General features: G+C 37.7%; 1 long non-coding RNA gene across 1 annotated transcript; it reads left to right on the top strand.

Moving 5' to 3' along the window:
* The first annotated feature begins 7,142 nt into the window (after positions 1 to 7,142).
* LOC117078528 lies at positions 7,143 to 10,434 on the top strand. Its single transcript, XR_004435012.1, has 3 exons — positions 7,143 to 7,294; positions 7,670 to 7,721; positions 9,698 to 10,434. It is a non-coding gene; the product is annotated as an uncharacterized LOC117078528 (long non-coding RNA).
* Positions 10,435 to 14,754: the final 4,320 nt, after the last annotated feature.

The raw sequence follows: 14,754 nt of genomic DNA, 5'->3' as shown, positions 1-14,754 counted from the left end.
AGCCAGATCCTCCATCTGGCCCCTGACGTTGGCTATCCACTGTACAGGCTTTTCTTTGGGGCTATTCACCTTATGCCACAGCCACTGCCTGGTAAGTAAGCTGCTGCTTAATCCTCAGCTGCTTTCTGCATCCTCCACGAGATTCCACAAGGGATTCTAGATTTCTTTCATGCCACTTGATGGTCTTCTAAAACTTCAAGCTGCTATTTCTACAGCAGATACTTCATGGTAGCATATGGCTTTTCTAAGGAGCTTGAAAGTTCCCATGCTACACTCTGCTCTGTGTTTCCTCCAGAATTCTCTTGTTTGTTCTTGCTTTCTTCTTTGTATTGAGATATAATTCACAAAGGATACCATCCACCCATTTAAATTTTACAATTTGATGATTTTTAGAATATTCATGTAATTATGCAACCTTCAACATAATCAATTTTGGACACTTTAATCACCCCCAAAAAGATACCCCATTACTCATTAGCAGTGACTCTCCATTCCTTCCAATTCCTCTTCAGCCCCAGACAACCTCTAATCTCCTTTCTGTCTCTATAGATTTACCTATTCTGAGCATTTCATATAGATGGAATTGTGTAATATTTGCCTTTTTGTGTCTGCTTTATTTCAGTTCACATAATGTTTTCAAGGTTCCTCCATGTTGTAGCATCTACCAGTACTTCATTCCTTTAATGGCCAAATAACATACTGTTATATGGATATACCACATTTTGTTTATCCATTCATCAATTGATTGACATTTGGGTATTTGTACTTTTGGGTTGTTATAAATAATGCTGCAAAGAAAATTCGTTTAAAAGTTTGTGTGTAGATGTGTGTTTTCATTTCTCTTGAGTATATACCTAGTGGTGGAGTTATTATGTTATATTGTAACTCTGTGCTTAACCTTTTCAGGAACTACAGACTGTTTTCCAAATTAACGGTACCATTTTAGAATCTTACCTTCAGAGTCAAAGTTGGGATTACAATTTTAAACTTTTGTGTTAAATTTATTCCTAAATATTTTATTCTTTTTGATGCTATTGAAGATGGAATAATTTTGTTAATTTCAGTTTTGGATTGTTCATTGTAGTTTTTTTTTTTTTTGAGATGGAGTCTCGCTCCAGGCTGGAGTGCAGTGGCATGATCTTGGCTCACTGCAACCTCTGCCTCCCAGGTTCAAGCAATTCTCCTGCCTCAACCTCCCAAGTAGCTGGGACTACAGGTGCACGCCACAGTGCCCAGCTAATTTATGTATTTTTAGTAGAGTCGGGGTTTCACCATATTGGCCAGGCTGGTCTCCAACTCCTGACCTCAAGTGATCTGCCCACCTCGGTCTCCCAAAGTGCTGGGATTACAGGCGTGAGCCATCACGCCTGGCCTCATTATATAATTTAGATCTTGTACCTTGCCACCTAGCTGAATTCATTTCTTACTACTACTAGTTTTTTGTTGGATTTCTTAAGATTTTATGTACACAAGATTGTGTCATCTGATAGTTTTACTTCTTTTTTTTTTTTCTTTCCAATCTGGATATATTTTTTCTCTTGTCTAATTGCTTTGCCTAAAACCTCTAGTACAATGTTGAATAGAATTGATGAGAGCAGGCATCCTTATCTTATTCCAGATATAATGGGGAAAGCTTTCTGTCTTCTAGCATTAAGTATGACGTTAGCTGTGAATTTTTCATAGCTTCCCTTAGGTTGAGGAAGGTCCCTTCAACTCCTAGTTTGTTGAGTGTTTTTTTTTTTTTTTTTTTAATTTATCATGACAGGTTGGATTTTTTTGTCAAATGCTTTTACTGTGTCTATTGACAGGATCATGTGGTTTTTGTTCTTTATGTTGTTGATGTGGTATATTACTTTAACATACCACAAAATTAGTAGTTTATATTAATTTTGGGATAGTAAACCAACCTTCCAGTCCTGAGATGAATCCCACTTTGTCATGGTAATTATTTTTTATACGTTGCTGGATCCATTTACTAGTATTTTTGAGGATTTTTACATCTGTATTCATAGTACATCTACATTCAATGGTGTGAGTTTTCTTGTGATGTTTTTGTCTAGTTTTGGCATCAGGAAATACTGGTCTCGTAAATGATTTGGGAAGTTCCTTCTTCTTCTATTTTTTGGAAGAGCTTGAGAAGGATTTGGTGTTTATTCTTCTTTAAATGTGTGGTAGAATTTACCAGTGAGGCTATCTGGTCCTGGGCTTTTCTTTGTTGATAGTTTTAAAATTTATTTATTTTTTTAGTTTGAATTGTTTTATGTGTTCATAGTGTATATATTTATGGAGTACATGAGATATTTTGAAACTAGCATACAGTGTACAATAATCACATCAGGAAAATGGGATATGCATCACCTGAAGCATCTGTCATTTCTTTGCATTACAAACATTCCAATTATACTCTTAGTTATTTTTAAATGTACAATAAATTATTGTTGAGTGTTGTGCTATCAAATACCAGATCTTATTCATTCCATCTATATTTTTATAGCCATTAACCATCCCCACTAATTTGTTATTACTGACTCAATCTAGTTATTTGTTATAGTGTGTTAAATTTTTCTGTTTCTCCTTGAGTCACTTTTGACAGTTTGTATGTTTCTAGGAATTGGTTCATTTCATCTGGTTTATCTAATTTGTTGTCATACAAATGCTCTTAGTATTCTCTTATAATTCCCTGTATTTCTGTAAGGTCTGTGGTAATGTTCTCTCATTTCTGATTTTAGTAATTTCAGTCTTTTCTCTTTTTTTTTCTAACTAAAGACTTGTCAATTTTGCTGTTCTTTTCAAAGAACCAACTTTTGGTTTGGTTACTTTTCTCTATTGTTTTTCTATTCTGAATTTCATGTATCTCTGTTTCAATCTTTATTTCTTTCCTTCTGTTTGCTTCTGTTGCTCATCTGGCTTCTTAGATGGCAGGTTAGATTATTGATTTGAATTATTTCTTCTTTTTAAATATAGGTATTATAGCTATCATTTCGCCTCTAAGCACTTCTTTAGCTGCATCCTGTAAGTTTCTTTTTCTTTTCTTCTTTTTTTTTTTTGTTTCTCTTTTGCTTTGTTTTGTTTGTTTGTTTGTTTGAGATGGAGTCGTGCTCTGTCTCCCAGGCTGGAGTGCAGTAGTGCAATCTCAGCTCACTGCAACCTCTACCTCCTGGGTTCAAGAGATTCTCCTGCCTCAGCCTTGTGAGTAGCTGGGATTCCAAGAGTGCATCACCACGCCTGTCGATTTTTTTTGTATTTTTAGTAGAGACAAGGTTTCACCACGTTGGCCAGGCTGGTCTCAAACTTGTGACCTCCGGTGATCCACCCACCTTGGCCTCCCAAAGTGCTGGGATTACAGGTGTGAACCACCATGCCTGGCCTGTAAGTTTTGATATTTTGTGGTTTGTTTACATTTGTCCCAAAGTATTTTCTAAATTCCCTTGTGACTTTTTGGCCTATTGGTTATTTAGGAGTGTGTTGTTCAATTTCTACATATTTGTAAATTTCCCAAATTTCCTTCTGTTTTTTATTTCTAATTTCATTCCACGGTGGTAGATAATATATTTGGTATGATTTCAATCCTTTTAAGGTTTTTGAGGTTTCTTTTATGACCTAGCTTATGATCTGTCCTGAAGAATGTTTCATGTGCACTTGAGAAGATTATGTATTCTGCTATTATTAGGTGGAATGCTGTATGGATATATGTTAATTCTAGCTGGTGTATAGTGTTGTTCAAGTCTTCTGTTTCCTTATTGAGGTACAGGAGTGGATCATTCATAGCCATGATAAATAATTTGGCTTTTATTCAAAGAACAATGGAAAGACACTGGACGGTTTAGTGAGATCAATTTGCTGGTATTTGGAGTATGTAATGGAGGAGAACAGAGCAGAGACAAGGAGATCAGTCAGGAGACTTCGGTAATTCAGGATAGGCCTGGACCTAGGTGGTGGCAGTTAAGATAAAAAGAAGGGAGGATTTCTATGTAAATTTTGGAGGTAGAGTCAACAAGACTTACTGACACATATTTTGTTGAGGTCAGGAAAAGGAAAGAATTTATGATAATGACTAGATTTCTTGTTCAAGAAAACAAATAAGTGGTGATGACATATTGACATGGAAAAGATAAGGACAGGAATAGGTCCATGGGATATCCAGACTTCTTGACAATATAAGTTTAAGGTGTCCACTAAATATGTAAATAGAGATATGAAATAGGTAGACAGATATGCATGTCATGAATCAAGACTAGATAAATAAATTTGGGAGTTAGCATACAGATAGTATTAGAAGCCATGGTCTGGACAACACAAAATAGAGAAGGACTATAAAGAAAAAAGTGAAAACCAGTATTGAGTCCTGAGACTGCACAATATTGGGATGAACTGGCCAATGAGACTAAACAAGAGTAGCAACTGACGTAGTGGGAAAGCCAGCAGAGTGTTGTGTCACAATATCCAAACAAGAAAATCTTTTAAGAAGGGAGAATGGTTAATGATGTTAAATACTGCAGGGACTTCAAATAAAATGAGGATAGAGAAGAGTCTATTAGATTTGGCAACATGCATGTTGCATGTTGCAATAACATGAGTAGTTTCATTAGAGTGGCAGGGCCAGAAGTCAGACTGGAGTGCATTGAAAAGTGAATGGGGTGGTGGGGAACTGTAGATAGTGTATATAGACAACTCTGTTGAAATACTTGACTCCGAAGAGGAACAAAGAAATGAGATGGTAGCTGTAGAAGAGCACTAGGTCAAAGGAGGGTTTTTATTTAATTAGGGATAGTTCCTAGAAATATTATTTTAAGTAGTTGTTGTTATCATTATTAATATTATTTCTTTGATGGTCATCACTACAGTGTTCAGTGAAATATACTTACAAGCAATTCTTGAACAGAAACTCTTCTATCCTGAAAAGAGCAAATACTGAGACCTCAAAGCATCGATTATTATTCTTTTCTAGTCTCATAAATGAGGAGATCAATATAATAGGGCCTACTAGAAAAGAATAAGAACCGATCTGGATGGAAATGATGAACACAGAGAAAAGACAGGCAACAAAATGCTGTTTATAGAGTTATGGAGTGAGAGAAATAGTTAAAAGGTAAAGAGGAAGGGTGTTAATTTTATAACTAGCCTTGAGGCTCCAGCGAAAATTTTGATGTCATGATATTTTTACTGCTTCAGCAAACTTTTGCTCCTCAGATCAACAACAAGGCCTAGTGATTACTATGAGCATAGCTTGGCTGGGGCTGTAGCAAACATCTTCTTAGGCCTTTAGCATATCACCCATTCATTTACTGCACAACTTCAAGCAAGTAATTTAACTTCATTTTCCTTATCTCTTAAATTGCATATCAGTACATACTTCGTAAAATGGTTATAAAGATTACATAAAAGAATGTGTCTAACTTAAATGCCTGTACCAGCTAAATAAAGTGTTCTAACAAGCAGACCCAAAGATATAATGGCTTAGTAAAACAAATGTCTATTTCCTTTTTCTTTTTTTTTTTTTTTTGGTGTTTGACTTTTTTTATTATTATACTTTAAGTTCTGGGATACATGTGCAGAACATGCAGGTTGTAACATAGGTATAGACGTGCCATGGTGGTTGCTGCACCCATAAACCCGTCATCTACATTAGGTATTTCTCCTAATGCTATCCCTCCCCTAGCCCCGACCCGCCGACAGGCCCTGGTGTGTGATGAGCCCCTCCCTGTGTCCATGAGTTCTCAGTATTCAGCTCCCACTTATGAGTGAGAACATGCGATGTTTGGTTTTCTGTTCCTGTGTTAGTTTGCTGAGAAAGATCGTTTCCAGCTTCATCCATGTCCCTGCAAAGGACATGAACTCCTCCTTTTTTATGGCTGCATAGTATTCCATGGTGTGTATGTGCCACATTTTCTTTATCCAGTCTATCATTGATGGGCATTTGGGTTGGTTCCAAGTCTTTGCTATTGTGAATAGTGCTGCAGTAAACATACGAGTGCATGTGTCTTTATAGTAGAATGATTTATAAACCTTTGGGTACATACCCAGTAATGGGGTTGCTCAGTCAAATGGTATTTCTGGTTCTAGATCCTTGAGGAATCACCACACTGTCTTCCACGATGGTTGAACTAATTTGCACTCCCACCAACAATGTAAAAGAGTTCCTATTTCTCCACATCCTCTCCAGCATCTGTTGTTTCCTGACTTTTTACTGATCACCATTTTAAGAGGCATGCAATGGTATCTCATTGTGGTTTTGATTTGCATTTCTCTAATGGTCAGTGATGATGAGCTTTTTTTCATATGTTTGTTGGCCACAAAAATGTCTTCTTTTGAGAAATGTCTGTTCATATCCTTCGCCCACTTTTTGATGGAGTTGTTTTAGAAAAAATCCATTGTTAATCAGGCAGATGACTTTGGAGGAAATATTTTTTTAAAGCCATCCAGCAGAATGCCTTCTCATCTTTATAGGACCCACTTCCTGGTCCTTCAACTGTTTCTGTGTCTTCTCACCTTAAAAAGATAAAATACAATGTACAGTAACCTTTTAATCAAAACACAGCATTGTAGGTGGAGACTGAAAGCCTGCCATTGTTTGTTGTTTAACTGCTGATCCTGGTATTCTGGTGATGCCACTGTGCTGCTTCGTTACACTGAACACATAATTTTTTCACTATATTAATGGTATGTCATTTTTTAAACTGTTAAGTACTTATGTGAGAATAACTGTAAGAAAATGATTGCTTATCAGTAGCATATAAAATCAGAGTCAGGAATGATGGTGATGCCAAACAACCACATTGTCTACCTGGGTTGCTGAAATAATGACACGTTTGCTTTGTTCAATGTATACAAACTTTGTTTCATGCACAAAATTATTTAAAATATTGTATAAAATTACCTTCAGGCTATGTGTTTAAGGTGTATATGAAACATAAATGAATTTCATGTTTTTAAGTGCTTTTAAGCATTTTTAAGTGTTTTCCGTGGGACAGTTTGTATATCTAGCCCACCGTAGTACCAGTATTCTATCATATGTTTTCTCCACCCCTGCTCTGAGGATGTAAAACTGTTGGAAAAAATAAATCACAAAATTGAGCTGATTGCTCCATAAAAAATTTCTGATTTTCAGCCTCAGCTGGGTCTTCTCTATTGTTCTACAAATCTTTAATTCATCTTTATTCAGTTCCCTTCTGATTTCCCACAGCAGCTGTTTCAACCCGTTACTACACTTCAATCCTCCCACTCCAACCTCTTCATCTTTTAATCATTTCGGAAAATGAAGCTTCCTACTTCACAACAAAAAAAAGACTTTCAGGTGAGAATCCATTCAACCCTTCTTCATTTCATTCCGAAGTTTTCTCTGTTTTTCATCCTTTTCCTGCTTTCCTCCTCTCTTAGAAGAAAGGGTGTTCTTTCTTACCTCCTTTCCCGCTCTCTCTACCTATAGTCTAGAATAGTGTTACTCAAGGTGTGGTCATGGACCCCTTCCAATCCTCAAACTGTTTTGATACTGATCTACAACAGCCTAAGCACTGAAATTAAGAGTAAGAATTTAGAAACTTCCATAGCAATTTGATAAATTAATTTTATGTTCATTGGCTCTAATAATGAAAATTGGGGTTTATATTTTGAATGCCTTTGTTTTTGTAGTACATTTTTTATAGTAACTCATTTTTATTATATTTTACAGAAGTACCAATTGCAACAGCTTGAAAATTTGAAAACCTGATCCTTCACCACAGGTAGTTTGAGAAGTATTGGACTAAAACCCATCCTCCACTAACTTGTCTGAGATTTGACTCCATGCATTAACCCTTTTCTCTCTCGTTTCTTCGCTCTTACTCTCCATAGACATTCTTCCATATTACCTTTGCCTACTGTGTTGCCAACTTATTTCTCACTTTCTGTTTATTGCCAGCCTTCTTGAAAGAATAACTCTCATATACTGTTTCCACCCTCCTCATCTTCTCTTTAACCCTCAAACCACAGCAATTTGGCTTATGCCCCTACTACTGCTCCAACAAAAGTCACCAGTGATGTCTAAATTGCCCAATTCATAATGGCCCTTCTAGTCCTTGTCCTGTCAGACCTCTACTCTGTGTTTACTAAAGACCACCCTTTCCTTTGAGGACCTCTCTTCTTCTATGTTTCTCTAATAGCCCTCATCTGATTGTTGCTTTCTTTCTCATGGTCTACAAGGAGAACCCCAAACTCTCTTTTAGGGTCTTCTCTTACTCCAGCTACCTGTCCTTCAGGCCTCTATCCTCAGACTTTTTTCCTTTTGCTCTACATTTATTGCCATCAATTTACTCAACATCTGTATGCTGATGAATCCCAATATCTTAACTCCAACCCTGACTTCTCTAACCAGGCTGTAGGCTGAGTTTTCAATTGGCTTACTAGATAGTTTCACATGGATATCCCAAAGACACCTGAAATTCAACTTATCTGAGACAAAAACTTATTATACACAACCTTGGCCTTCTTAGGTATTCCCTATTTTGGTTAATGGCCTCTCTATCTACCTGATTATCCAGGCCTGGGAGTCATCTTTAACTCTTACTTATCTCTCATTCTCATACTAAGTCCATCAACATTACCTTAAATTCATTCCACTTCTATTGCCTTATTTCATCAGCTCCTGCCGAGCGCCATATGACTACTCTCTCTATGTTCAGTCTATTTTTGGCACCTCCGTCAGAAGGAATATTCAGAAAACATTGTTCTGATCTTATCACTTTCCTGCTTAAAACCTTTGGTTAATTTCTCATGGCCTATAAGGATAACCCCAAACTTTCTAGCATCTCATATAGGAACATTTACAATCACACTCCACACTAGTTCTCTAGCCTTGTCTTTCACCATTAACCACCCCCCCCCCCCCCACCCAGACTTTGTACTCTGGTCAGATTATTGGCAGTTCCTTGAGTATGCTATGTATTTTCACTTCTCTATTTTTATTTTAGGAAATTTATTTTATTCCCTTCTTTGCCCATGCTGTTTCCTCTTTTTGGAATGTTCCTCCTCACTTCTTTATTAATAAACTTCAACTCATGCTTTAAGTCCTAAATTAAATATTGCCTCCTCTATCAGGCCACTCTGATAATATAGATCTATTCCCTTCCACCACTCAGTCTCCCTTCCTTGAGGACAAGGACAATGTTGTGAATCTTTATGTCACTGGCCCCATGACTAGCATATAATGTTTCTTGAGTGACTACAAGAAGTAGAAAATAAAGAAGGAAAATACTCTCCATAAAGGACGGTCTCTAAATAAAATAATTATATCTATGAAATAATTTTTTTCATATTCTAAAGAAAAGAAAATTTTAGCCCCTTAGGTAGTGGGATCTGAAAGTTACCAGCAACAGGCTGTCAAAGAGCATATTGTGGATTCATTTCTTTACATCTCAAAGACAAAAGAATGTATCTTTTTCTTCTTAAATATGCCGTACAATACATAGTACAGCAGTAGTAGCATTGTGTGTGTTTAGTAAATACATGCAATATTGAAATCAACTGCAAAACTGTAGATCCATTATTACTGCTGCTTACTAGTAGCATGCCTCAAATTAAAAACTCCCATTAAGAAATGTAGCAGGGCTTGGGGAAGGATTATGTATTCAAATATTATTTTTAAATAATTTGCCCTTGTTGTAGATCTTTTTCCCTCCTACAAATAAAAACATAGACAAGCCCTTCTGTTCCCCTTTCTTAGGTGCTTTTGCTTGCAAGGTCAAAATTGAAAGTTCAGGAAGATCACCTGAGTCCAGAGCTTTTGATTTCAGAAGCCTAGGTTCATTGAGGAAGAGTATGCTGACTTGTCCCAGAGGGTTAACAGGTGAATGCTTTTGAGTAGAGGTGGGAGAAGCTGTCTGACATAGAAGTTGAGCTTCTCCGGTACCAGAGAGGAGATGGGAGTAATGGTAGATTCCATGAGCATCAAGGACTACTTTTGCTGCCTTTTAGTGTCCTAAAGAAGATACAAGATCTCAAGAGACAATGGAGACATGGTACACTTAAGAAAGTCTGAGTACTAGTCCATGAGGATGCCAACCTCAGCCAAAACACCCCACTATCACCACCAATGTGCAAGGGTGGCACAGAAGCAGCTACCCTGTCTAACTTTAAGGGGATTTGCCTGACAAACATATCAACAATGTTGGGTATGCACAAAAGGGCATAGGGCCTACACTGAAAGTTGTGTTCTGGGTATCATTTGCTAGGGTCTTCATACAACCTTGACAGAGGGAGGTAAAAACCATGAATGAGATTGAATTTTTAGCCAGCTGGAAAGGTGAAAGTTTCCGAGCAGATTGTTGTAGGAATATAAAGAAATGTGACATATTTTGCCAGTTAAAATGGCGATCATTAAAAAGTCAGGAAACAACAGGTGCTGGAGAGGATGTGGAGAAATGGGAACACCAGCAATCCCATTACTGGGTATATAACCAAATGATTATGAATATAAAGACACATGCACATGTATGTTTATTGCAGCACTGTTCACAATAGCAAAGACTTGGAACCAACCCAAATGCCTATCATTGATAGACTGGATAAATAAAATGTGGCACATATACGTCATGGAATACTATGCAACCATAAAAATGGATGAGTTCATGTCCTTTGCGGGGACATGGATGAAGCTGGAAATCATCATTCTCAGTAAACTAACACAAGAACAGAAAAGGACGCACTGCATGTTCTCACTCATAAGTGAGAGTTGAACAATGAGAACACATGGACATGGAGGGGCAGGGCTTATCACACACTGGGGCCTCTCGGGGGGTGGGAGCCGGGGGGAGGGATAGCATTAGGATAATACCTAATGTAGGTAACAGGGTTATGGGTACAGCAAACCACCGTTGCACGTGTCTACCTATAGACACGTAACAAACCTGCACGTTCTGCACATGTACCCCAGAACTTAAAGTATAATAAAATAAAATAAAATAAAATCAGGTTGTTTGCTTTTGTCGTTGTGTGGTAGGAGTTCCTTATATATTATGGATATCATTCCTTATCAGATATAATATTTTTAAATGTTTCTTTTTATTTCATGGATTGCCTTATCACTCTGTTAGTATTCTTTGATATATAAAAGTTTTGAATTTTCATAATGTCCAGCTTACCTCTTTTTTCTTTTGTTGTTTGTGCTTTTGGTGCCATATTCAATAAATCATTGCCAAAAAAAAAGAAAGAAATGTGACATTTTTGCACCCTGGTTGTGTGGACCAAATTTCACAGCTACAATTCTAATTCGGTGTTGTTGGTCACTTACTTGCTCACTTTGTACCTTAAATTTATACTTTTTAAAAACAAAGATAATGCCTTCCTCTACCTTACAAGATTTTTATGGCACAAAAATTAAATAAGGTAAGAAAAATTGCTTTGAAAAGGCACAAAACAAATGAATATGTTAGTAAATTGCAGAAATCAGTGTGAAAAAGAACCATATTTGATAGCTTTAGTTCTATGTTGAACCTAAAGGATATATTATGATAAAACTGATAGCACAAATATATTTATTGTCTTAATCTAGATTGCCTGTATTGAGATATGTTTTTAATATTTTCTCTACAAATGCACTAGTTGTTTTCCTCAGCTTTTCTTTAACTTCCTTGTGTTTAATCGCTTTCAAATGAAAGAAGTCCAGATATATAGTTTCCATTATGAACTACATCTTCAATAATTTGATCTTTACTGAGGACAGTGTTATTCCTAGGGTGTAATGAACTGTAACAACTGCGTCATAACACATAGTTGCTGATGCCTCATGTTCTGGACCACAGAGTCAGACCTTAGAACATTTCTGCCTGCTTCATTGCCAGCTCCTTGGGCAAACCCTATAACCTGAGAGTGTCTGGGTTGCCAGAGTCTGCAGAATCAGATTGCCTAAGTGAAGGGAGGGCATTTGTAATATATAAGAGGCACCATTGCACACTGATGGTTAAGGACACTGACTCTGGATAGTGACTGCATTGCACAACTCTAGGGGACACTTGGTTCAGCTTTGAATCCATTCTACCACATAACAACTACATGATATTAGACACATCATTTAATTTCAGCCTTGTAAAATGTGGGTAATGATAGTACTTTCTTCGTGGGGTTATTGGGAAGATTCAATCATATAATGAATGTAAAGCCCTCAGCACAGTGCCTAACACTGTGCATACCCAATAATTGGTAGCTGGTATCAATATAAAGTAACAGTGGGCAGGGGGAGGGTGGTGGAGAAATGATTCCAAGATCACCTTGGGAGCAAAGATCTGGATTTGCTGGAAAGTCAAACGATCACTAGGAAATGCCATCTGGGAAAAAAATACCATGTCTGATTATGATTTGACACATACATTCCTCACTACGGGGCAGGAACTTTGTCCTGATTACTATGATAGCCAGCCTAGAATGGTGCTTCACATGTAGTAGTCACTCAATAAACATGAGATAAATGAATCAAACTAGGGGTTGCCTATGGCGTAGGTCCCAGGGCTCTATAGCAGCCCACCACTGACAGTTTAGCACAATGCCCTGAATATAGCATGTGCTCAAGAAAGAATGAGTGATGTAAGAACCTCAGACAGTGTTGTACTTTACCATATCAATTTCCACTTTACCATAGTTGGATAAATTTACATCACCCAAGTTCAGCTTTCCTTGTGTTGCCTCTATTTCATCAGCTCCAAAGTCCTATCCCAATTTTAGAATCCCTAATTCATCACGTACATTCATTTGACAAATACTCTTTGAGTGTTTAGTACATGCCAGGCATTATGATAGATGCCATGAACCTCCTGGAGCTTGTTTAGTGGGGAGACTAGCAGCATGCAAGTCAACAAACAGATAAGATGATTTCAAATCGTGATAACCTAGTTCTATAAGAAAAATAAAACAGGGAAACTTTATGGGGGATTACCTTGGATTAGGTGGTCAGAAAAAGGTCAGAGAGAGCCTCATTTCTAAGGATGTAACACCTAAGTTGGATGATGAAGATCAGTAGCTGCAGAAATAAAAGCAGGTTGCTCTCTTGGAAGTGCCCGTTTCTTCTGAAAAGCTATGAAAAATCTCTCAAAATGGAGAACAGTAAGCAAAGACTGGAGACTGCAGGAGGAGAACTTGAGCAAGGATTGGCAAATTACCATCTGCCTAAACCAGTCTCAACATTTTGAGCTGTTTTTAGAGGTTAGGTGTTTCATTGCATGTCAAGGTTAGAAAGTCACTTAGAGAGGCCGAGATAAGTGGATCATCTGAGATCAGGAGTTCAAGGCCAGCCTGGTCAACATGGTGAAACCTGTCTCTACTAAAAAAATAAAAATAAAAATAAAAATAAAAAATTAGCCACATGTGGTCGCATGTTTCTGTAGTCCCAGCTACTCAGAGGCTGAGGCAGGAGAATTGCTTGATCCTGGGAGGCGGAGGTTGCAGTGAACCCAGGTAGGTGACAGAGCAAGTCTCAAAAAAAAAAAAAAAATAAATAAAAAATAAAAATAAAAAAAAAAATAAAAACAAAAAACATCTAATATCCAGCCCACGATTTCATGATTATTATTACTTGATGAAATTAACGTAGGAAGAACCACGCCAAGTCACTTTCTTTTTTTTTTTTTTTTTTTTTTTGAGACGGAGTCTCGCTCTGTCGCCCGGGCTGGAGTGCAGTGGCGGATCTCAGCTCACTGCAAGCTCCGCCTCCCGGGTTCACGCCATTCTCCTGCCTCAGCCTCCTGAGTAGCTGGGACTACAGGCGCCCGCCACCTCGCCGGCTAGTTTTTGTATTTTTTAGTAGAGACGGGGTTTCACCGTGTTAGCCAGGATGGTCTCGATCTCCTGACCTTGTGATCCGCCCGTCTCGGCCTCCCAAAGTGCTGGGATTACAGGCTTGAGCCACCGCGCCCGGCCTGCCAAGTCACTTTCCAGAGATCAACTTGGTTGGCCAAGAATGGACCCTGGATAGGCTTATGGGATGAACCTGAGGTAGGGAAGGCTGTCACCCCCACCCCCAGGGAATGAGAGAGAGAATGCCCAAATACCCTTCCTGTAATTTATGTTATTCTTGGATATGTCAAAAATCATGCAGATTATACACAGATGGAAATATTGATTTGATTCTCTTGCCTTTGAATTCCTTCCACAAAGAAATTATTTTAGAGCCTATAAACGTCTAAGGAAATGGCAGGTCCTCTTGGTGGATAAGTGAAAAGCCTCTAGAGTTAGTCATTCCTGGATCTGAATTCCAGCTCTGCCATTTAATTCCTATGTGACCTTGGGCAAGTAGTTTAAACCTGTCTACACCTTAGTTTCCTCATCTGCAAGATGGGGACTCTAGGACCCATTTCTTAAAAGAGTTATTGAAAGGATTAAATGAGATAATATATGTGGGAAGTGCTTTTCCTGGTGTCTGTCACATAGTAGGTACTCAAAATACATTATAGCTCTAAGTATTCAAGTTTTCTGGGGCAGTTTCCATTTCAAATATTCTGTTCCATTTTTAGACTATTCGTGCTCATTCGAAATTCTAAAATGTCATCACTATATTTTTCTTCAGCATTTGAAGAAGAGTTTGTTTTTTCAGGTATAAAGACACAAAACTGCCTCCACTTTCTACACTTGATTTGAAAATCTCAATCCTAGTCAGAGACATCTTATTAAGACCCAAAGCATAGGATGGTTACTATCAATAAACAGAAAATAACAAGTATTGGTGAGGATGTAGAGAAAATGAACCCTCATGTACCGTTGGGGGAAACAGTATGGCAGTTCCTAAAAAAATAA

This window comes from Trachypithecus francoisi, unplaced genomic scaffold (assembly GCF_009764315.1).
Source record: "Trachypithecus francoisi isolate TF-2019V2 unplaced genomic scaffold, Tfra_2.0 Lachesis_group6, whole genome shotgun sequence".
In the NCBI taxonomy this organism is placed as follows: Eukaryota; Metazoa; Chordata; class Mammalia; order Primates; family Cercopithecidae; genus Trachypithecus; species Trachypithecus francoisi.
The sequence above is the reverse complement of the archived record's forward strand: the minus strand, read 5'-3'. Positions and strand labels throughout refer to the sequence as shown.